The following is a 23,297-nucleotide window of genomic DNA, read 5'->3' on the forward strand; positions in this document are numbered from 1 at the left end:
CCCCGAGCCCGGCCCTAGGTCCCACGGACCCCAGCCCCAGGCTCAGCCTGGACCCCGACCCTTGCTAGGCTGGGCTCACTGGCAGTACTGGTCACCCCACGGCCCTGGGTCATCGGGGGCTGCTCTGGCTGCACCCGTGCTGAGTGACCACTGAGGGCAGAGTTTGGAGAATTCAGGGATGCTGGGCCCCCACAGTGAGACTGGTGCTTGGGGAACAGGAGAGGGGACACCTGTCCTGGTCAGTAGTCTTGACACCTCCGGGTGGGAGTCCCCATGTGGCAGGAGTTAGGTCCCTGCCTGGGGAGGGAGGCTGGGCCTGTGGGGGGTGCTTGGGCCTTCGAGGGGGTCTGGTGGTGCCGGGTTTCGGGGAGCGTGACTGCTGCCCTGAAGGACCCCCGTTGTAGGTGGAGGGGCTGGGGGGCCCCGGAACCGTTTCTCAAGTTTTCACACGTGTGCACATGTAGACCATGGCCTTGGTCTGTGTGTGTCATCCACCCTAGCCCTGCCCTAGGCACCCCAGAGGCACCCCAGTTCTATGCACCTCAGAGCGGAGACCCCAGCCTTCCTATCGGGGTCACAGCCTGATGGGAGAGACACCATTTGGGTTTTGCCTGCTGGCTTCCCGTCCTCCCTGGACTGGCCGCTGCTGAGGGAAGGGCCCTGTAACCCGGGAGGTGAAACGGCAAAGGGCAGAGCCCAGGTGGGGTCGCTTCCACCAGCAGAGCAGACCCACCCGCTGTGCGCCTGAGTGGGTGGGGAGGAGCGCTAAAATACCAGACTTGAGAAACTAACGTTCCCGCTTTTCTAAAGCAAGACGAGCTGGCCAGAAGGAGAGGGCAGGGCAGGCCAGGTTCACCCCGAGAACAACGGGGCTGTGGTCGGCTGTGGGTTCTAGAACAATCCCCGGGGCACAGATGCCACGAGGATCAACACGGGGCCTCTGAAAGGTGCCTGGCCCAGCAGCCGGGGGACTCAGGCTCAGGGCCTGAGGGGACAGGCCCAGGTCAGCTGGACCATGACCCTGGGTGCTCAGCCTCATGGGGCTGGTGGCCAGCTTCCCATGTGTGTGGCTGTGAAGAGTGTGAGTGAATGAGTCCAGGCCCAGACTCATACGTGCGCCCACCATCCCCTGGCTGTGGCACGGGCCGGGGTCTGTGGAGCTCTGGGTGGGTGGGAGGCCCAAATCCGTGTCTGGACCCAGGTCCAGGCTCAGTCCTGACAAAGTGTGACCCAGTCTGAGCGGGTGTCACTGTGCAGAGCTGCTGAGGCTCCAGTGCCGGGGGCGATGCCTGGAGCAGGCCTGGCTTCTCCAGGCTGAGCAAGGTTCTCACTTGGGCACCTCAGGAACGCATAATGGACTCCCTCACCTGTGGGCCTCAGTGACTGGCATGTCTACTAAGTCTGTGAGCCTGTGTGAGCTTTTGTGCCCCTGTGAGTCTGTGCACCTGTGTGAGTCTGGGTATCTGTGTGAGCCTTTGTACCTAGGTGAGACTGTGTGATCCTGTGTGGGTCTGTGTATCTGTGTGAGCCTTTGTGCCTGTGTGAGTCCGTGTATCTGTGTGAGTCTTTGTGCTTGTGTGAGCCGAGGTGCCAGTGTCAGTCTGTGTGTCTGTGTGAGTCTGTGAGCCTTTATGAGCCTGGCTGCCTGTCTGTACCTATGTGATCCTGTGTGAGCCTGGGTACCCGTGTGAACCTGTGAGTCTGTGTGAGCCTGTGTGCCTGTGTGAGCCTGTGTGTCTCTGTGAGCCTGTGGGTCTGTGTGAGCCTGTGTGTCTGTGTGAACCTGTGTGCCTGTGAACCTGTGTGTCTCTGTGAGCCTGTGAGTCTGTGTGAGCCTGTGTGTCTCTGTGAGCCTGTGTACCCGTGTGAACCTGTGTACCCATGTGAGCCTGTGTGCCTGTGTGAGCCTCTGTGTCTCTGTGAGCCTGTGTACCCGTGTGAACCTGTGTGTCTGTGTGAGCCTGTGTACCCGTGTGAACCTGTGTACCCATGTGAGCCTGTGTGCCTGTGTGAGCCTCTGTGTCTCTGTGAGCCTGTGTACCCGTGTGAACCTGTGTGTCTGTGTGAGCCTGTGTACCCGTGTGAACCTGTGTGCCTGTGTGAGACTGTGTGTCTCTGTGAGCCTGTGTGCCTGTGTGAGCCTGTGTGTCTCTGGGAGCCTGTGTGTCTCTGGGAGCCTGTGTGCCTGTGTGAGCCTGTGTGCCTGTGTGAGCCTGTGTACCCGTGTGAACCTGTGTGCCTGTGTGAGCCTGTGTGTCTCTGTAAGCCTGTGTGCCTGTGTGAGCCTGTGTGTCTCTGTGAGCCTGTGTGCCTGTGTGAGCCTGTGAGCCTGTGTGAGCCTTTGTGCCTGTGTGAGCCTGTGTGTCTGTGTGAGCCTGTGGGTCTGTGTGAGCCTGTGTGCCTATGTAAGCCTATGTGCCTGTGTGAGCCTGTGTGTCTCTGGGAGCCTGTGTGTCTCTGGGAGCCTGTGTGCCTGTGTGAGCCTGTGTGTCTCTGGGAGCCTGTGTGTCTCTGTGAGCCTTTGTGGTCCTGGTTGCCTGTCTGTGCCTGTGTGCCTGTGTGCCTGTGTGAGCCTGGGTCTCTATGTGAGCCTGTGTGAATCTGGGTGCCTCTGTAAATAGAGCTGTATGAGCTTGTTTGCCTGTAAGTCTGTGCTTCTGTGAGACTGTATGGGTCAGTGTTTGTCCAAGTGTGTTTGTATGAGTCTGTGTTAGTCTGTATGTCTCTGTGAGCCCGTGTGGCTGTGTGAGTCTGTGTGCTCTTGTATGAGCCTGTGTTCCTGCGTGAGTCTGTGTGATCCTGTGTGAGCATGAGAGCCTGTGAGCCCTTGTGAGCCTAGTTGCCTATCTGTGCCTTTGGGCTCCTGTGTAAGTCTGTCCTGTGAATCTGTGGGTCCTGTGGGCGCCTCTGTAAATAGTGCCTCTATGAGTCTGTTCTGTGAGTCTGTGCCTCTGAGGCGATACGAGTCAGCATGTGTCCATGTGAGTCGTTTGCCTGTTTGTGTGCCTGTTTGAGTCTGTGTGCCTGTGTGAGCCTCTGAGCCTGTGTGAGCCTGTGACCCTGTGTGAGCCTGTGAGCCTGTGTAAGCCAGTGAGGCTTCTGAGCCTGTGTGAGCTTGTGTGAGCCTGTGACCCTGTGTGAACCTGTGAGTCCATGTGAGCCTGTGAACCTTTGTGTGCCTATGTGAGCCTGTGTACCTGTGAGGGTCTGCGTGCCTGTATAAGCCTGTGAGTCAGTGTGCCTGTGTGAAATGTGAACCCGTGTGAATCTGTGTGCCTGTGTGACCCTGTGTGCCTTGTAAGTCTGTGTGCTTATGAGAAAGTGTGTATGTATTTGAGCTTGTGTGCCTGTGAGAATGTGTATCTGTGTGAGTCTGTGTGATCCTGTGGGAGCTTTTTTGCCTCTGTGAGTCCATGTGCCTCTGTGAGTCTGCAAGCCTGGTGTGTGAGTCTCTGTGCCTTTGTGATCCTATAAGCCCATGTGAGCCTGTGAGCCTGTGAACCTGTGTGAATCTGTTCCCTGTGTGAGTCTATGAGCCTGTGAGAGCCTGTATGCTTGTGTGAACATGTGACCCTGTGTGCCTGTGAGCCTGTGAGAAAGTGTTAATTGGTGTGAGCCTGTGAGCCCAGGTGAGTTTGTGTGCCTGTGACAATGTGTGTATTTGTGTGAGCCTGTGTGCCATGTGCCTGTGTGAGCCTGTCAATGTGTGTGAGCCTGTGTGCATATGTGAACCTGTGTAGGCCTGTGTGAGCCAGGGTGGCTGTCTGAGCCTGTCTGAGCCTGAGGCTGTGTGAGCCTGTGTGCCTGTGTGAGTCTGTGGGATCCTGTGTGAGCCTGTATACCTGTGTGAGCCTGTGTGCTGAGTGAGTCTGTGGGACCCTGTGAGTCTGTGTGGCTGTGTTGCGCTGTGTGTGATCCTATGTGAGCCTTTGTGCCTGTGTGAGCCTGTGTGTCTCTGTGTACTGTGTGTCTGTGTGAGTCTAGTGATCCTGTGTGAGTGTGTGTATCTGTGTGAACCTGTGTGTCTCGGTGAGCCTGTGTGCTTGTGTGAGCCTGTGTGTCTCCGTGAAGGTGTGTGTCTCTGTGAGTCTGTGTGATCCTGTGTGAGCCTGTGTATCTGTGTGACCCTTTGTGCCTGTGTGAGCTTGTGTGCCTGTGTGAACCTGTGTGTCTCTGTGACTCTGTCTATTTGTGTGAGTCTTTGTGCTTGTGTGAGACTAGGTGCCAGTGTCAGTTTGTGTGTCTCTGTGAGCCTGTGTGTCTGTGTGAGTCTATGTGTCTCTGTGAGCCTGTGTGTCTGTGTGAGTCTATGTGTCTGTGTGAGCCTGTGAGTCTGTGTGAGACTGGGTGTCTCTGTATGTCTGTGTGAGCCTGTGTGTGTCTGTGAGCCTGGGTGTCTGTGTGAGCCTGTGTGTGTCTGTGAGCCTGGGTGTCTGTGTGAGCCTGTGTGTCTGTGTGATCCTATGTGTCTCTGTGAGCCTGAGTATCTCTCTGAGCCTGTGTGAGCCTGTGTGCCTGTCTGAGCCTGTATGTCTGTGTGAGCCTGGGTGTCTGTGTGAGCCTAGTGTCTATGTGAGCCTGTGTGTCTGTGTGAGCCTGTATGCCTGTGTGAGCCTTTGTGCCTGTGTGAGCCTATGTGTCTGTGTGAGCCTGTGTGTCTGTGTGAGCCTGTGTGTCTGTGTGAGCCTGTGTGTCTCTGTGAGCCTGTGTGTCTCTGTGAGCCTGGGGGTCTGTTTCAGCCTGTGTGTCTGTGTGAGCCTGTGTGTCTGTGTGAGCCTGTGTGTCTCTGTGAGCCTGTGTGTCTCTGTGAGCCTGGGGGTCTGTTTCAGCCTGTGTGTCTGTGTGAGCCTGTGAGCCTGTGTGAGCCTTTGTGCCTGTGTGAGCCTGTGGGTCTGTGTGAGCCTGGGTGTCTCTGTGAGTCTGTGTGAGCCTGTGTGTCTGTGTGAGCCTATGTGTCTCTGTGAGCCTGAGTATCTCTCTGAGCCTGTGTGAGCCTGTGTGCCTGTCTGAGCCTGTATGTCTGTGTGAGCCTGGGTGTCTGTGTGAGCCTAGTGTCTATGTGAGCCTGTGTGTCTGTGTGAGCCTGTGTGTTTCTGTGAGCCTGGGTGTCTCTGAGAGTCTGTTTGAGTTTGTGTGTCTGTGTGAGCCTGTGTGTCTCTGTGAGTCTGTGTGAGCCTGTGTGTCTGTGTGAGCCTGTGTGTTTCTGTGAGCCTGTGTACTCTGTGAGCCTGGGTGTCTCTGAGAGTCTGTTTGAGTTTGTGTGTCTGTGTGAGCCTGTGTGCCTGCATGAGCCTGGGTGTCTCTGTGGGTGTGTGTGAGCCTGTGTGTCTGTGTGAGCCTGTGTGTCTCTGTGAGCCTGGGTGTCTCTGTGTGTCTGTGTGAGCCTGTGTGTCTCTGTGTGTCTGTGTGAGCCTGTGTGTCTCTGTGAGCCTGGGTGTCTGTTTCAGCCTGTGTGTCTCTGTGAGCCTGTGTGTCTGTGTGAGCCTGTGTGTCTCTGTGAGCCTGTGTGTCTCTGTGAGCCTGGGGGTCTGTTTCAGCCTGTGTGTCTGTGTGAGCCTGTGAGCCTGTGTGAGCCTGTGTGCCTGTGTGAGCCTGTGTGTCTGTGTGAGCCTGGGTGTCTCTGTGAGTCTGTGTGAGCCTGTGTGTCTGTGTGAGCCTGTGTGTCTGTGTGAGCCTGGGTGTCTCTGTGAGTCTGTGTGAGCCTGTGTGTCTCTGTGAGCCTGTGTGTCTGTGTGAGCCTATGTGTCTGTGTGAGCCTGTGTGTCTCTGTGAGTCTGTGTGAGCCTGGGTGTCTCTGTGAGTCTGTGTGAGCCTGTGTGTCTCTGTGAGCCTGTGTGTCTGTGTGAGCCTATGTGTCTGTGTGAGCCTGTGTGTCTCTGTGAGTCTGTGTGAGCCTGTGTGTCTGTGTGAGCCTGTGTGTCTGTGTGAGCCTGTGTGTCTCTGTGAGTCTGTGTGAGCCTGTGTGTCTGTGTGAGCCTGTGTGTTTCTGTGAGCCTGTGTACTCTGTGAGCCTGGGTGTCTCTGAGAGTCTGTTTGAGTTTGTGTGTCTGTGTGAGCCTGTGTGCCTGCATGAGCCTGGGTGTCTCTGTGGGTGTGTGTGAGCCTGTGTGTCTGTGTGAGCCTGTGTGTCTGTGTGAGCCTGGGTGTCTCTGTGAGTCTGTGTGAGCCTGTGTGTCTGTGTGAGCCTGGGTGTCTCTGTGAGTCTGTGTGAGCCTGTGTGTCTCTGTGAGCCTGTGTGTCTGTGTGAGCCTATGTGTCTGTGTGAGCCTGTGTGTCTCTGTGAGTCTGTGTGTCTGTGTGAGCCTGTGTGTCTGTGTGAGCCTGTGTGTCTCTGTGAGCCTGGGTGTCTCTGTGTGTCTGTGTGAGCCTGTGTGTCTCTGTGAGCCTGGGTGTCTGTTTCAGCCTGTGTGTCTGCGTGAGCCTGTGAGCCTGTGCGAGCCTTTGTGCTGTGTGAGCCTGTGTATCTCTGTGAGCCTGGGTGTCTCTGAGAGTCTGTGTGAGCTGTGTGCCTGTGTGAGCCTGTGTGTCTCTGTGAGCCTGGGTGTGTCTTGAGTCTGTGTGAGCCTGTGTGTCTGTGTGAGCCTGTGTGCCTGTGTGAGCCTGTGTATCTCTGTGAGCCTGGGTGTCTCTGAGAGTCTGTGTGAGCTGTGTGCCTGTGTGAGCCTGTGTATCTCTGTGAGCCTGGGTGTCTCTGAGAGTCTGTGTGAGCTGTGTGCCTGTGTGAGCCTGTGTATCTCTGTGAGCCTGGGTGTCTCTGAGAGTCTGTGGGAGCCTGTGTGTCTGTGTGAGGTGTGTGCCTGTGTGAGCCTGTGTGTCTCTGTGAGCCTGGGTGTGTCTTGAGTCTGTGTTCCTGTGTGAGCCTTTGTGCCTGTGTGAGTCTGTGTGTCTGTGTGACCCTCTGTGTCTCTGTGAGCCTGTGTGTCTCTGTGAGTCTGTGTGAGCCTGTGTGTCTGTGTGAGCCTGGATGTCTCTGTGAGCCTGTGTGTCTCTGTGAGCCTGTGTGTCTGTGTGAGCCTGTGTGTCTGTGTGAGCCTGGATGTCTCTGTGAGCCTGTGTGTCTGTGTGAGCCTGTGTGTCTGTGTGAGCCTGTGTGTCTGTGTGAGCCTCTGTGTCTCTGTGAGCCTGTGTGTCTCTGTGAGCTGGGTGTCTCTGTGAGTCTGTGTGAGCCTGTGTGTCTGTGTGAGCCTGTGTGCCTGTCTCAGCCTGTATGTCTGTGTGAGCCTGTGTGTCTCTGTGAGCCTGGGTGTCTGTTTCAGCCTGTGTGTCTGTGTGAGTCTGTTAGCCTGTGTGATCCTTTGTGCCTGTGTGAGCCTGTGTGTCTGTTTGAGCCTGTGTGTCTGTGTGAGCCTGTGTGTCTGTTTGAGCCTGTGTGTCTCTGTGAGCCTGGGTGTCTGTGAGTCTGTGTGAGCCTTTGTGTCTGTTTGAGTCTGTGTGTCTGTGTGAGCCTGGGTGTTTGTGTGAGCCTGTGTGTCTGTGTCAGCCTTTGTGCCAGTGTGAGCCTGTGTGTCTCTGTGAGCCTGTGTGTCTCTGTGTGCCTGGGCGTCTCTGTGAGTCTGTGTGAGCCTGTGTTTCTGTATGATCCTGTGTGCCTGTGTGAGCCTATGTGTCTGTGTGAGCCTGTGTGTCTCTGTGAGCCTGGGTGTCTCTCTGAATCTGTGTGATCCTGTGTGTCTGTGTGAGCCTTTGTGCCTGTGTGAGCTGTGTGTCTGTGTGAGCCTGTGTGTCTGTGTGAACCTGGGTGTCTCTGATGGTCTGTGGGAGCCTGTGTGTCTGTGCGAGCCTGTGTGCCTCTGTGAGCTGTGTGCCTGTGTGAGCCTGTGTGCCTGTATGAGCCTGTGTGTCTGTGTGAGCCTGTGTGTCTCTGTGAGCTGTGTGCCTGTGTGAGCCTGTGTGCCTGTATGAGCCTGTGTGTCTGTGTGAGCCTGTTAGCCTGTGTGATCCTTTGTGCCTGTGTGAGCCTGTGTGTCTGTGTGAGCCTGTGTGTCTCTGTGAGCCTTTGTGCCAGTGTGAGCCTGTCTGTCTCTGTTAGCCTGTGTGTCTCTGTGAGCCTGTGTGTCTGTGTGAGCCTGGGTGTCTCTGTGAGTCTGTGTGAGCCTGTGTGTCTGTGTGAGCCTGGGTGTCTCTGTGAGCCTGTGTGTCTGTGTGAGCCTCTGTGTCTGTGGGAGCCTGTGGGTCTGTGTGAGCCTGGGTGTGTCTGTGAGTCTGTGTGAACCTGTGTGTCTGTGTGAGCCTGTATGTCTGTTTGAGTCTGTGTGTCTGTGTGAGCCTGGATGTCTCTGTGAGCCTGTGTGTCTGTGTGAGCCTGTGTGTATGTGTGAGCCTGGGTGTCTCTCTGAGTCTGTGTGAGCCTGTGTGCCTGTCTCAGCCTGTATGTCTGTGTGAGTCTGTGTGTCTCTGTGAGCCTGGGTGTCTGTTTCAGCCTGTGTGTCTGTGTGAGCCTGTGTGTCTGTTTGAGCCTGTGTGTCTGTGTGAGCCTTTGTGCCAGTGTGAGCCTGTCTGTCTCTGTTAGCCTGTGTGTCTCTGTGAGCCTGGGTGTCTCTGTGTGTCTGTGTGAGCCTGTGTGTCTCTGTGAGCCTGGGTGTCTCTCTGAATCTGTGTGATCCTGTGTATCTGTGTGAACCTGTGTGCCTGTATGAGCTTGTGTGTCTGAGTGAGCCTGTGTGTCTGTGTGAGCCTGTGTGTCTGTGTGAACCTGTGTGCCTGTATGAGCTTGTGTGTCTGTGTGAGCCTGTGTGTCTGTGTGAGCCTGTGTGCCTCTGTGAGCTGTGTCTGTGTGAGCCTGTGTGCCTGTGTGAGCCTGTGTGTTTGTGTGAGCCTGTGTGTCTCTGTGAGCCTGTGTTTCTGTATGATCCTGTGTGCCTGTGTGAGCCTATGTGTCTGTGTGAGCCTGGGTGTCTCTGTGAGTCTGTGTGAGCCTGTGTGTCTGTGTGAGCCTGTGTGTCTCTGTGAGCCTGTGTGTCTCTGTGAGTCTGTGTGAGCCTGTGTGTCTGTGTGAGCCTGGATGTCTCTGTGAGCCTGTGTGCCTGTGTGAGGCTGTGTGTCTGTGTGAGCCTGTGTGCCTGTGTGAGCCTGTGTGTCTGTGTGAGCCTGTGTGCCTGTGTGAGCCTGTTTTTCTGTGTGCCTGTGTGTCTGTGTGCCTGTGTGAGCCTGGGTGTCTCTGTGAGTCTGTGAGCCTGTGTGCCTGTGTGAGCCTGTGTGCCTGTGTGAGGCTGTGTGTCTGTGTGAGTCTATGTGCCTGTGTGAGCCTGTGTGTCTGTGTGAGCCTGTGTGCCTGTGTGAGCCTGTGTGTCTGTGTGAGCCTGTGTGCCTGTGTGAGCCTGTGTGTCTGTGTGAGTCTGTGTGCCTGTGTGAGCCTGTGTGTCTGTGTGAGTCTGTGTGCCTGTGTGAGCCTGTGTGTCTGTGTGAGCCTGTGTGCCTGTGTGAGCCTGTGTGTCTGTGTGAGTCTGTGTGCCTGTGTGAGCCTGTGATCTTTTGTGAGCCTTTGTGCCCGTGTGAGCCTCTGAGCCTGTGTGAGACTGTGTGCCTGTGTAAGCCAGTGAGGTTTCTGAGCCTGTGTGAGCTTGTGTGAGCCTGTGTCAACCTGTGAGTCCATGTGGCCCTGTGTGCCTGTGTGAGTCTGTGTGCCTGTGAGAATGTGTTAATTGGTGTGAGCCTGTGAGCCCAGGTGAGTTTGTATGCCTGTGACAATGTGTGTATTTGTGTGAGCCTGTGTGCCATGTGCCTGTGTTAGTCTGTGTGCCTGTGTGAGCCTGTCAATGTGTGTGAGCCTGTGTGCATATGTGAACCTGTGTAGGCCTGTGTGAGCCAGGGTGGCTGTCTGAGCCTGTCTGAGCCTGAGGCTGTGTTAGCCTGTGTGCCTTTGTGAGTCTGTGTGCCTGTGAGAATGTGTTAATTGCTGTGAGCCTGTGAGCCCAGGTGAGTTCTGTGCCTGTGTGCCTGTGACCATATGTGTATTTGTGTGAGCCTGTGTGCTGTGTGCCTGTGTGAGCCTGTTAGCTTGGTTGAGTCTTTGTAGGTCTGTGTGCCTCTGTGAGTCTGAGGGAGTCTCTGTGCCTTTGTGATCCTGTGGGCCTGTGCGGGCCTTTGTGCCTATGTGAGCCTATGAGTGTGTGTGAGCCTGTGAGCCTGTGCGAATCGGTGTGTCTGTTTAATCCTGTGAGACTGTGAGAGTCTGTGAGCCTGTGTGAGCCTGTGAGCCTATGTGGATGTGTGTGCCTTTGTGAACCTGTCACCCTGTGTGAGCCCGTGAGCCTGTGTGCATATATGAAACTGTGTAGGCTTGTGTGAGCCAGAGTGGCTGTGTGAGCCTGTGTCTTTGTGAGCCTGCATGAGCCTAGGTGCCTGTGTGATCCTGTGTGAGCTTTTTTTCCATTTGTGTCTGTGTGAGCCTGTGAACCTGTGTGCCTGTGTGAGCCTGTGAGCCTTTGTGCCTGTGTGAGCCTATGTGAATATGTGTCCCTGTATGAGAATGTGTGTCTGTGTGAGCCCGTGAGCCTGTGAGCTTGTGTGCCTTTGTGAGTCTGTGTTCCTGTGAGAGGTGTGTATCTATGTGAGTTTGTGTGTCTGTGTGGGCCTGTGTGCCTGTGTGCTTGTGTGCCTGTGGGAGTCTATGATTCCTGTGTGAGGTTTTCAGCCTGTGTGAGTCTGTGAGCCTGGTTGAGTCTTTGTAGGTCTCTGTGCCCCTGGTGCCTCTGTGAGTCTGAGGGAGTCTGTCTGTGTGAGTCTCTGTGCCTTTGTGATACTCTGGGCCTTTGTGAATCTGTGCACCTCTGTGAGCCTGAAAACCTGTGTGAGCTTGTGTGCCTGTGTGAGCCCGTGATCCTGTGTGAATCTGTGTCCCTGTGTGAGCCTATGAGCCTATGAGAGCCTGTGTGAGCATGTGCACCTGTGTGCACATGTGAGTCTGTATGCCTGTGTGAGCCTGTGAGCCTGTGTGAGCCTGTGCCTTTGTGAGTCTGTGTGTCTGTGTGAGTCTGTGTGCCTGTGAGGATGTGTGTGTCTGTGTGAGCCTGTGTGCCTGTACCTTTGTGAGTCTGTGTATCTGTGTGAGCCTATGTGCCTGTGTGCTTGTGTAACCATGTGAGTCTCTGTGATCCTGTGTGAGCTTTATTGCCTATGTGAGAGTCTCTGTGCCTTTGTGATCCTGTGGGTCTGTGTGAGCCTTTGCTTCTGTGAGCCTGTGAGCCTGTGTGAGCCTGTGTGCCTGTGTGATCCTGTGAGCCTCTGTGAGCCTACGTGCCTCTGTGAGTCTGAGTGCCTGTGTGAGCCTGTGAGCCTGTATCAGTTGTGTGTCTGTGAGAATGTGTGTATCTGTGTGTGCCTGTGTGAACCTAGGTGCCTGTGTGAGTTTTGTAGTCTGTATGCCTCTGTGAGCCTCTGGGCCTATGTGAGCCTTTGTGCCTGTGTGAATCTGTGAGTGTGTGTGTGTGTGTGTGCCTATGTGAGTGTTTGTAGGTCTCTCTGCCTCTGTGACCCTGTGTCTTATGAGCTGGTGTTCCTCTGTGAGCCCTTGTGAGTGTGTGCCCATGTGCCTGTGTTCCTGTGTTCCTCTGTGTTCCTGTGTGAGTCTGTGTAAACCTGTGAGCCTGTGTGTCTGTGTGAGCCTTGTGAGCCTGTGTTCCTGTGTGAGTCTGTGAGCCTGTATCAGTTGTGTGTCTGTGAGAATGTGTGTATCTGTCTGTGCCTGTGTGAACCTAGGTGCCTGTGTGAGTTTTGTAGTCTGTGAGCCTGTGTGAGCCTTGTGAGCCTGTGTGCCTGTGTTCCTCTGTGTGCCTGTGTGAGCCTGTCTCATGATGGTGGTCAAACATGTCCTTTCACCTCCTGTGAGTCTCTTACAGGTGTGTGTTTGAGGGTGTGTGAGTGCATTTGTTTTTGTGACTGTGGCGAGCCTCTGAGGATGTGCTGGTGGCTGGGAGGTTGCCTCTGTGTGTCTGTGTGTGTGTCAGGCTGTGCCAGGGTGTCTGTTCATGTGAGCACACATTTACCTTGTGTGCTTGTGCCTCTGGGGCCTGTGCTGCGTCTGTATGTTAGTAGCTTTTTGTGTGTCATGTAGTGTGTCTGAGTTCCTGAGTGTGTTTACATTTCTGTGTGTCTCTGCGTCTCTGTGTGTCTCTGTGTCTCTGTGTCTCTGCATCCCTGTGTGTCTCTGTGTGTCTCTGTGTCTCTGTGCCTGTCTGTGTCTCTGTGCATCTCTGTGTCTCTGTGCATCTCTGTGCATCTCTGTGTCTCTGTGTGTCTCTGCATCTCTGCGTCTCTGTGTGTCTCTGTGTCTCTGTGTGTCTCTGCGTCTCTGTGCATCTCTGTGTCTCTCTGTGTCTCTGTGCATCTCTGTGTCTCTGTGCATCTCTGTGCACCTGTTTCTCTGTGTGTCTCTGTGTCTCTGTGTGTCTCTGCATCTCTGTGTGTCTCTGCATCTCTGTGTGTCTCTGCGTCTCTGTGTCTCTGCGTCTCTGTGTGTCTCTGTGTCTCTGTGTGTCTCTGTGTCTCTGCATCTCTGTGTGTCTCTGTGTCTCTGCGTCTCTGTGCATCTCTGTGTCTCTCTGTGTCTCTGTGCATCTCTGTGTCTCTCTGTGTCTCTGTGTCTCTGTGTGTCTCTGCATCTCTGTGCATCTCTGTGCATCTCTGTGTTTCTGTGTGTCTCTGCATCTCTGCGTCTCTGTGCACCTCTGTGTCTCTGTGTCTCTGTGTGTCTCTGTGTCTCTGTGCCTCTCTGTGCATCTCTGTGTTTCTGTGTGTCTCTGTGCCTCTCTGTGTCTCTCTGTGTCTCTGTGAATCTCTGTGTCTCTCTGTGTCTCTGTGTCTCTCTGTGTCTCTGTGCATCTCTGTGTCTCTCTGTGTCTCTGTGTCTCTCTGTGTCTCTGTGCCTCTCTGTGCATCTCTGTGTTTCTGTGTGTCTCTGCATCTCTGCGTCTCTGTGCACCTGTGTCTCTGTGTCTCTGTGTGTCTCTGCATCTCTGCATCTCTGTGCACCTCTGTGTCTCTGTGTGTCTCTGTGTCTCTGTGTGTCTCTGCATCTCTGTGCACCTCTGTGTCTCTGTGTCTCTGTGTGTCTCTGTGTCTCTGTGCATCTCTGTGTCTCTCTACGTGTGTCACTGTGCACCTCTGTGTCTCTGTGTGTGTCTGTGTGCCTGCTTGAGTCTGCATGGCCATGTTTGTGGGAGATGGTGTGTGTGAGGAGGACCCACCTAGTGACCCCTGTCCCCCAGGGCACACCCTGGGGTTCTTCCCAGGGCCTTCCCTCAACAGGCGAGCCTCCCTGAGGGCCTGGGCCTGCTGGGGAGGTGGATGCAGTCACGGCCAGCTCCTGCAGATGAGAAGCATGCGGGGGCTCCTCTCCAGTCACTGCACCCTCTCTGGCCCTCTGGGGGTCTCAGTCTGTGGGGCAGGGGGACCCGAGTCTGCCCTGTGAGGGGAGTCTCGGGGGCCTTCATGGGCTGAGGTGTGGGCTGTCATGGGTTGGGCAGCGCCTGTTCTGGGCACAGCAGGGACAAAGCTTTGGTGGCAGATGGGCCGTGAAGGCTCATGAGGCTGGAGCTGCAGGCTGGGTGGGCCCAGAGCCTGAGCCCGGGGCTTCGTCCCTGAGTGGCCTGTGAAGCCCACTCCCAGGGTGCCAGGCGCTGCTTGTGGGGGCTGGACCTGACCTCCCCCGACTCTCAGGGCCCCCTCCACCAGGCAGTTCTCTGGGATGTGGCCTGGGTGTCTGGTCACTCGGGGCCGGCTGCAGCACAGGCTGGGCCAGCTGCGGGGAGGGGTCGGGGCCAGGGCCTGGGGCCAGGGCCAGGGGGCAGAGTGGTCAGGAACCACCCCAGCCATCTGGCCCAGCCTGGCCCCCTCCCCCAGCGATGCAAATGCCCAGGGTCCGGGTTCTGCTGTTTCGGTCTCAGGGTGAGTGGGGCTTTCCACCCTGGTCCCCACCTGCTCTGCGGTTCAGCCTTGGCCTGTTTTTGGAAACATTTGCAAGTGTGTTTGTTCTGTGTGGGGCAGGGGCGGGGCACAGCCAGTGCCCACTGGGCCTTGCTCCTCAGTCTGGGCTGGGGGAGGGGAGCCCACATCCGGCCTTCCCAGAGAGGGCAGAGGGCAGGACCCCCAGAGAGGGTCCTGGGGGGACCACAGGGTGTGTGGTCCCTGCCCCAGGCAGCATGTGGAGTCCAGGCCTGGGTTCTGGCCCTGGTGGGGAGGTCTGGGTATGGCCCATGGCTCTGCCAGAGGGAATCTTCCAGAACCACAGTCTCAATGGGGCAAGGCTGAAAGTGAGGCTCAGAAACAGCAGGCCTGGCCATGCTCTCACACCCAACGCGTGTGTGCACACACAGCACATACCAGCACACACATGTGCACACACTTGCAGTGGCTTCACACTGCTGCCCAGGGGTCCCCAGACACAGGGGACTAGAGCTGCCTGTTAGCCCCACTCCACGTGCCAGGCAGCCCCCTCCCCATGGCCCTGTGACTGAACTCAGGGTGCCCAGGGGGCTGGGGAAGCCGAGGGGCCCACTTGGCCAGCCTCCTCTGACCCCGGGTGCAAACCTCAGGGCCCACAGTCCACTCATGTGCGTGTGAGTGCGAACATGCCTGTGTGCACGGGAGAGCGTGAAGGCGTGTGATGTGAGCATGACCTGCATGGAGTAGGTGTGTGTGGCTGTGTAGAGTGTATGGGTGTGCCCAGGTGTGTGTAGATGTGTATAGACGTGTATGGTGCGCAGCGGGGGCTCCTGGCCAGCTCCCTTCAGCTTCCAGGCCTGGCTCATCATCACCCCCAGGACGAGGCCTCTGTCCATGCTCTGGGTCCCTCCTGGTTCCCCGTGTGCCTCTCAGGCCCAGGGGTGGCAGTGGCCGGGAATGGCCTGTGTCCAGCACAGCCTGGCACAGACAGAGGAGACGTCCGTTTGTGATGGGGGCTCATGCTGGACAACGGCGGGTCGGCCTGGGCAGGTGTGGGGCACAGCCCTGTGTCCGGGCCTGTGTGTGTGTGTCTCTGCACGTGAGTGTCGAGGGCTGAACCCTGTGGGATTGTCCAGCTCCTCTTTGGTTAGGCAGAGTCCCAGACTCCGAGCCCCAAACAGAGCCCCCCTGGCCAGGAGGAGGGGTCGGCGTGTGGGTGCTGAGGAGCCCCTTGGGGTCAGGGTGCAGCTTGAGCTGGGTGGCGGCCCTGTGACTCAGCCTCAGGGTAAGTGGGGGCCTCGGAGCAGGTGTCCTGTGAATACACGCACACACAACTCACATACACGCACACGGAGAAGCATACTCAGACACACTGAACATAACACCCACCCCTGCTACACTCTCACAAACAGAATACAGACACACATCCCCCAAACTCTCACTGCTCCCTCCCCACACATCCAGAGCATACCGACTCACTCACACACAGAAGGTGAACACACGGGAGAGCTGTCTTGGCGTGTCCCACCACACACGTGGCAACATCACCCTTGTGTCTGCCCCTCTGTGCAGCCCCTGCGCTGATAGGCACTCTTGAGGGTCCATCTGAGAACTTTGCTGAGGGGGCCTGTGGGCGAGGGACCTGGGTCGAGGTGCATCCAGGCTTGTCCAGCACCTGCAGGCCCTGGTCTCCCCGTGAACTTCAGCTCCAGCCTCCAAGGACAGGAAGCTCTGAGCCAAGGTAGCTCTGTGAGCTCCTAACTTCTCAGAGTCCCTGGTCTCTCCGGATGCCCCCAGCTCCTGACTCCCACACCAGACAGAGAGAGGGAGAGAGAGAGAAAGAGAGAGGGAGAGACAGAGGGAGAGAGGGAGAGACAGAGACAGAGAGAGGGAGAGACAGAGAGAGGGAGAGGGAGAGACAGAGACAGAGAGAGAGACAGAGAGAGGGAGAGACAGAGAGAGGGAGAGAGGGAGAGACAGAGAGAGAGAGGGAGAGACAGAGAGAGGGAGAGAGGGAGAGAGGGAGAGACAGAGATAGGGAGAGACAGAGACAGAGAGTGACAGAGAGAGGGAGAGACAGAGAGAGGGAGAGACAGAAAGAGGGAGAGGGAGAGACAGAGACAGAGACAGAGAGAGAGGGAGAGACAGAAGTATGGAGAGACAGAGACAGAGAGACACAGAGAGAGAGAGACAGAGACAGAGAGAGACAGAGACAGAAAGAGAGAGGGAGAGAGAGACAGGGAGAGACAGAGACAGAGAGAGACAGAGAGAGGGAGAGACAGAGACAGGGACACAGAGGAAGAGAGAGGGAGAGACAGAGGCAGAGACAGGGAGAGGGAGAGACAGAGAGACGGAGAGACAGAGGCAGAGAGAGACAGAGAGGGAGAGACAGAGAGACAGAGGAAGAGAGAGGGAGAGACAGAGATAGAGACAGAGAGAGACAGAGAGAGGGAGAGACAGAAAAAGAGAGAGAGACAGAGAGAGGGAGAGAGGGAGAGACAGAGACAGAGATAGAGACAGAGAGAGACAGAGAGAGGGAGAGACAGAAAGAGGGAGAGGGAGAGACAGAGACAGAGAGAGGGAGAGACAGAGACAGAGACAGAGAGAGAGGGAGAGACAGAAGTATGGAGAGACAGAGACAGAGAGACACAGAGAGAGAGAGACAGAGACAGAGAGAGACAGAGACAGAAAGAGAGAGGGAGAGAGAGATAGGGAGAGACAGAGACAGAGAGACACAGAGAGAGGGAGAGACAGAGACAGGGAGAGACAGAGACAGAGAGAGGGAGAGACAGAGACAGGGAGAGACAGAGACAGAGAGAGAAGAGAGAGGGAGAGACAGAGACAGGGAGAGACAAAGACAGAGAGAGGGAGAGATGGAGAGAGGGAGAGACAGACACGGAGAGGGAGGGGGAGAGACAGAGAGAGGGAGAGACAAAGATAGGGAGAGACAGAGAGAGACAGAGAGAGACAGAGAGAGGGAGAGACAGAGACAGGGAGACAGAGGAAGAGAGAGGGAGAGACAGAGGCAGAGAAATGGAGAGACAGAGACAGAGGAAGAGAGAGGGAGAGACAGAGGCAGAGAAATGGAGAGACAGAGACAGAGACAGAGAGAGGGAGAGATAGAGAGAGGGAGAGATAGAGAGAGGGAGAGACAGTGGCAGAGAGAGGGAGAGACAGAGAGAGGGAGAGACAGAGGCAGAGAGAGGGAGAGACAGAGACAGAGACAGAGAGAGACAGAGAGGGAGAGACAGAGCGACAGAGGAAGAGAGAGGGAGAGACAGAGATAGAGACAGAGAGAGGGAGAAACAGAGAGAGGGAGAGACAGAGACAGAGAGTGACAGAGAGAGGGAGAGACAGAGAGAGACAGAGATAGGGAGAGAGGGAGAGAGGGAGAGACAGAGAGAGGGAGAGAGGGAGAGACAGAGAGAGAGAGACAGAGAGAGGGAGAGAGGGAGAGACAGAGACAGAGAGAAGGAGAGACAGAGAGAGGGAGAGGGAGAGACAGAGAGAGAGAGAGGGAGAGACAGAGAGAAGGAGAGACAGAGAGAGGGAGAGAGGGAGAGACAGAGAGAGAGAGACAGAGAGAGGGAGAGAGGGAGAGACAGAGACAGAGAGAAGGAGAGACAGAGAGAGGGAGAGACAGAGACAGAGAGTGACAGAGAGAGGGAGAGACAGAGAGAGACAGAGATAGGGAGAGAGGGAGAGAGGGAGAGACAGAGAGAGGGAGAGAGGGAGAGACAGAGAGAGAGAGACAGAGAGAGGGAGAGAGGGAGAGACAGAGACAGAGAGAAGGAGAGACAGAGAGAGGGAGAGGGAGAGACAGAGAGAGAGAGAGGGAGAGACAGAGAGAAGGAGAGACAGAGAGAGGGAGAGAGGGAGAGACAGAGAGAGAGAGACAGAGAGAGGGAGAGAGGGAGAGACAGAGACAGAGAGAAGGAGAGACAGAGAGAGGGAGAGGGAGAGACAGAGAGAGAGAGAGGGAGAGACAGAGAGAAGGAGAGACAGAGAGAGGGAGAGAGGGAGAGACAGAGAGAGAGAGGGAGAGACAGAGAGAGGGAGAGAGGGAGAGACAGAGACAGAGAGAGGGAGAGACAGAGAGAGAGGGAGAGACAGAGAGGGAGAGACAGAGAGAGAGAGGGAGAAAGGGAGACAGAGACAGAGAGAGGGAGAGACAGAGAGAAGGAGAGACAGAGAGAGGGAGAGGGAGAGACAGAGAGAGGGAGAGACAGAGACAGAGAGGGAGAGACAGAGAGAGACAGACAGAGAAAGGGAGAGACAGAGACAGAGAGACAGAGGAAGAGAGAGGGAGAGACAGAGATAGAGGGTGAGAGAGACAGAGAGAGAGGGAAAGACAGAGACCCAGAAGAAAGTCAGACAGAGAGAGAGAAACGGACATAGGACAGAAAAACAGACACACAGACACAGAGAAAGACACAGAGACAGTAACAGAGACAAAGAGAGAGACAGAGACAGGGAGAGCTCTGGGTGCCAGGAGAAGGGGACAGGGCAGTCAGAGAGCCCTGGAGCCAGAGGCTCAGTTGGAGACAGATGGGGGTGGACGGGGCCCATGGGATGAGGACAGGGCCATGCCAGGTGGGATGATGAGGGGTCAAGGCTGTGGCTGCCCCTGGGCCCACAGGCCCGGGGGCCACAGTGCCCATCGGTGTGTGACCACAGGCCCTCTCCCTGGCCTGTCACTGGGGACGCCAGGCCAGGGGACAGGCAGCACATCCCATTCCCCATACCCCGAATCCCCAGTGCTGGCTGTGGGGGCACCTGTGGGCCAGGGCAGGAATGCTGGAGACAAGCTGAGGACCGTCCTAGCTCACTCAGTCTCCATGACCAGGGCGCTCACTGACCCAGGGGGGCCAGTAGGCTCTGTCCTGGGGCCGGGGGTGCAGGGTCCCCCGAATCCTGAGCTCCAGGCCAGCCTGGCACTCTGGAGGGTCAGAGCTGGGGCTGCAGGTGGGGTGTGGGCGTAGGCTATTTCTGGAAATAGCCACAGAGGCTTAGACATGTTTTTCGGTGTGGAACAAACAGCCATTTGCATGCCCTGCAAGGCTGAGTGTGCCCCAAATGAGTGACCTGGGGGAAACTGAGAGGGCCTCGCACCTGCCTAGGAGGTGGGGGCATGGGGGGGCGGGGGCTGCAAGGGAGCAGGCCCAGGCCCCGGCCTGGCCTTGTGGCCAGAGACCCTGGCACAGCAGCCCCCAGCCAGCCATCATCTCTGCCAGCTCAGCACTGAGCCCCCAGGGAAGCCCCCAGCAGCCCCCTGGGTGGGGCACCCAGAGGAGAATGTGTGGCTCAGAGGCCTACTCAGCCGCCCGTGCCCTTGGTCAGCCAGGACACAGCACCCAGGGGCCCTGAGCAGTGGGAGGGCCCACAGGGCCTGGGCACCGGCTCCGCCACTGGTGTTAGAGGCTGCAGCCAGGCCCAGTTCCTGGTGGCCGTCGGGTGTCACTGGCTCTGGAGGGAGGTGCCTCTGAGGGGCTGGTGCTGGCGGAGGCCTGGGTGTCCCCTGGCCTCGGCGATGGTGATGGGCAGACAGGAGGGCCTTTTTGGCCCTGGCCACCTGGCCAGCAACTTGGGCCGTGGCTGCAGAAGCTGTGTAGCCGAGGGGGAGGGTGATGTGGAGGCTGCGGCCGCCTGGTGGAAGGGCCGCGGTGCAGCTCCACATGGGCCTCCGGCCCCGGGGACTGAGTGGCTGCTCTGAAAACGTGAAGAAAGGGAGGGCGCCTTGTGCCCTGCACTTGCCACACAATAGCTGAGGGTGCCTCTCCTTCCAGAAGGTTCCCAGTGACACATGAGGGGTTGGAGGAGTGGGAGCCCTCCGTGAACCCTGATGGGATGGGGCCCCCGCCCCACATCCCCGTCTCTGCCTGGACCCGGGTCCCTTCCCTACCCGGCTGCCCCGGGGACAGGGGTCCAGCTGCTCATGCCTGCACCTGGGGGCCGTCAGAGCAAACCAGCCCCCCAGCCCTGCCACCCTTCCTCACTGCTCCCCAACCCCGTTCATTGTTCCCCCAGCTGTTCACATGTCAGACCTTCTCTCGGACATCAGCTCCCACACGGCCCCTCCCGGGCCCCCACCTGGAAATGGCCCCCAGAGCCCCATCTGTTGGCCTTGCAGCATCCATCACCACCTTCAGGCTGGGCTGGCTGACGGCCCAGCTCTGAGGACCTGTGAGAGCCTGCTCAGGGGGCAGCAGCCCCCAGTCCCGGCTGTAAGCCCCTCGAGGGGGCCCTGCACCAGCCCAGGTCTTAGCCCAGGGGCTCAGGTCCCAGTGCCCCAGGGTCCCCAGAACCTCCCACCCCCCTAGATGGTGTCAGCCCCTCAAGGGGGCCCTGCACCAGCCTGGGTCTCAGCCCAGGGGCTCAGGCCCCAGTGCCCCAGGGTTGCCGGGCCTCCCCTCAGATGGTCTCCCCCCTACCAGCCCCATGCTCGGGGCCCAGACAGGCCTGTGGGCTTCTCCCCGAGGCCTGGAGGTCAGCGCCCAGGGCAGAGGGCCAAGGGTCCCAGAGACCTCGGGGGTTTGACCTCAGAGGTGCAGGAGGGTCCCTGAGCCACCCTGCCCACCTGCACTCAGGCCCCGCTCTGACCCAGGGCTCATCGGCCGCTCCCAGGCGCCGGCTGACCTCTGCCCCCACCCAACCCCGGGCTCCCGCACTGGCTGACACAGGCTCACCCTGGCAGACCCACGTTGACCTTTGCCAAATCCTGGCTGACCCTGGGCTCTCTAAGGCAGGACCCTGGTTGACCCTGGCTGCTCCTGGCTGACCCTGCACTGTGTGTGTGTGTGTGGGGGCCTTCCCTGGGCAGAGGGCACGTGCCCACCTCCCAGAAGAGACCCCTGAGGCAGGACGGCACACAGCTAGTGAGCGTTGGGGCCAGTGGATGCAGACACCTGGCAGTCCCTCAGTCCCAAAGGACATGACCGGGCCTGAATGAGCCTGAGTGGGGCTCCAGGCACCCCAAGGGCCTGGGGTGAGGAGCATGTGGGTGCGTGTGAGTGTGTGAGGGGCTTGCACAGAGGTCTGTGCCCACCTCAAGGCCCTTTCTGTCTCTTCCTCTCTTGGCGTCTCTGTGTTTCTCTTTGGTTGGTCTATGCACCTCTCTGCCTCTCTGTCCCCGTCTCTCATGCTTCTCCCTGTCTCTGTCTCTTATGCACCTCTCTGCCTCTCTGTCCCTGTCTCTCATGCCTCTCCCCGTCTCTGTCTCTTATGCACCTCTCTGCCTCTCTGTCCCTGTCTCTCATGCCTCTCCCCGTCTCTGTCTCTTATGCACCTCTCTGCCTCTCTGTCCCTGTCTCTCATGTTTCTCCCTGTCTCTGTCTCTTACAGCACTGTCCCTCTCGCTGACCCTGGTGCTGTGCCCCCTCCCTGATCCTTCTGAGCCCCTGTGTGAGAGAGGGATCCTGTGGTGCACCCTGTGGGCTGCTTCTGTCTTGGTCTGTGGTCTGTGGGAAGCTGCTGGGGTCCCAGGGCTGAGCCCACCATCCACCCCTGGCTGTAGGGCCCACACAGGGAAGAGGAGGGATGGGGTGCATGTGATTTGGGACAGGCAGAGTCGTTGCTGGGCCCCATGGCTGGGCCCCATACCTGGGCCTGGCTCTGCCATGGGCTCAGCCAGCATGGGACCCACACCCTGAAGGGTCCTGTGGCTGACAAGATCACTCTGACCTGGCCCAGCCTGGGTGGATGCCAGAATAACCTATGCAGATCCTGGTGGAACCTTGCCTGACCCTGGCCTGGCACTGTCTGACTGAGGGCTGACCCTGACTGACCTTGAGTTGACCCTAGCTGACTCTGACTGACCTAGAGCTAACTGACCTGACCCTGGTTGACCCTGGCTGATCCTGACTGACCCTAGATGGACCTTAGTTATCCTGGCTGATCCTAGGCTGATGTTGGCTATTAGCCAGTGATGGCCGATAGCCAGGATATCCCCTGTTAACAGATAACAGGCTATGCCCCAGTTGACCTTGGGAAGATCCTAGGCCCGTGGGGGCTGGTGGGGGAGGGGACAGGGCCCTCTCCAGGCCTTGGGGAACTCACTGCCCCACTAGGACTCCCCTGGGCTTTGGCCCCAGGCCCAGGCCCCAGGCCCACCTGGCCAGGTCTCGGTTTTGGGGCCCGATTCTCAGAAGAGCAGCCTGGCTGGGACACCTGGGTTGGGCTGTGCTCGCAATGACTCAGTAGCCACCTAGAGCTATTTTGGATGTTTCAGCAGGTGATGAGGTGCAGGGGGCTTGAGAAGAAAGAGAAAAACAAGAGGACACAAACACCACTGCCTCCCCCACCCTCCCGCACCCGGCACCCGAGCCCTCCCCCTCTGGTGACTGTGCCTGGCCACCCTAGTGGACGGGGTTCCGGTTCCCGGACCCTGGGCCCTGGGCCAGTTTTCTTTCCATCAAGGTGGCCTAGCATCTACAAACACCTCTGGACCCTGGAAGGGGTGAAGTCAGTGATGGGGCATCACCTCATTTCCATTCTGTGTTCAGACCAAGAGGATCTCCAGGAGCCTCAGGGTCCCTGGGAGGTTCTTTTCCTCCACGTGAGTCACTTTTTATAAAGTTCAAGATCCAGGACCCACCCAGTGAGACCACAGCTCAGGATCTAAGATCAAGTGATGAAGCCAAAGAACAGGGGCTTCCTGATGAATGGACAGCATATGAGGGCTAGAACCCAGGGATGAGGACCAGGGCTTAGTGATCAGGGCCAGGGCTCAGTGATCAGGGCTAGGGCTTAGTGATCAGGACCAGGACTCAGTGATCAGGACCAGGCACCAGCGATGAGGACCAGGGCCTCAGTGACCAGGGACAGGACCCAGTGATCAGGTCCAGAGCCCAGTGATCAGGACCAGGGCCCAGTGACCAGGACCAGAGCCCAGTGATCAGGACCAGGGCCCAGTGATCAGGACCAGGACTCAGTGATCAGGATCAAGGCTCAGTGATCAGGTCCAGGACTCAGTGATCAGGACAAGGACCCAGTGATCAGGACCAGGGCCCAGTGATCAGGACCAGGGCTCAGTGATCAGGCCCAGGGCTCAGTGATCAGGACCAGGGTCCAGCGATGAGGACCAGAGCCCAGTGATCAGGACTAGGGCCCAGTGATCAGGACCAGGGCCTAGTGATCAGGCCCAGGGCTCAGTGATCAGAACCAGGGTCCAGTGATCAGGACCAGGGCCCACTGACCAGGACCAGGGCTCACTGACCAGGACCAGGGCCCACTGACCAGGACCAGGGCTCAGTGACCAGGACCAGGGCTCAGTGATCAGGACCAGGACCCAGTGATCAGGACCAGGACTCAATGATCAGGATCAGGACTCAGTATCAGGACCAGGGCTCAGTGATCAGGACCAAGACTCAATGATCCGGACCAGGACTCAGTGATCAGGACCAGGGCTCAGTGATCAG

This window comes from Bubalus kerabau, chromosome 19 (assembly GCF_029407905.1).
Source record: "Bubalus kerabau isolate K-KA32 ecotype Philippines breed swamp buffalo chromosome 19, PCC_UOA_SB_1v2, whole genome shotgun sequence".
Classification (NCBI taxonomy): domain Eukaryota; kingdom Metazoa; phylum Chordata; class Mammalia; order Artiodactyla; family Bovidae; genus Bubalus; species Bubalus kerabau.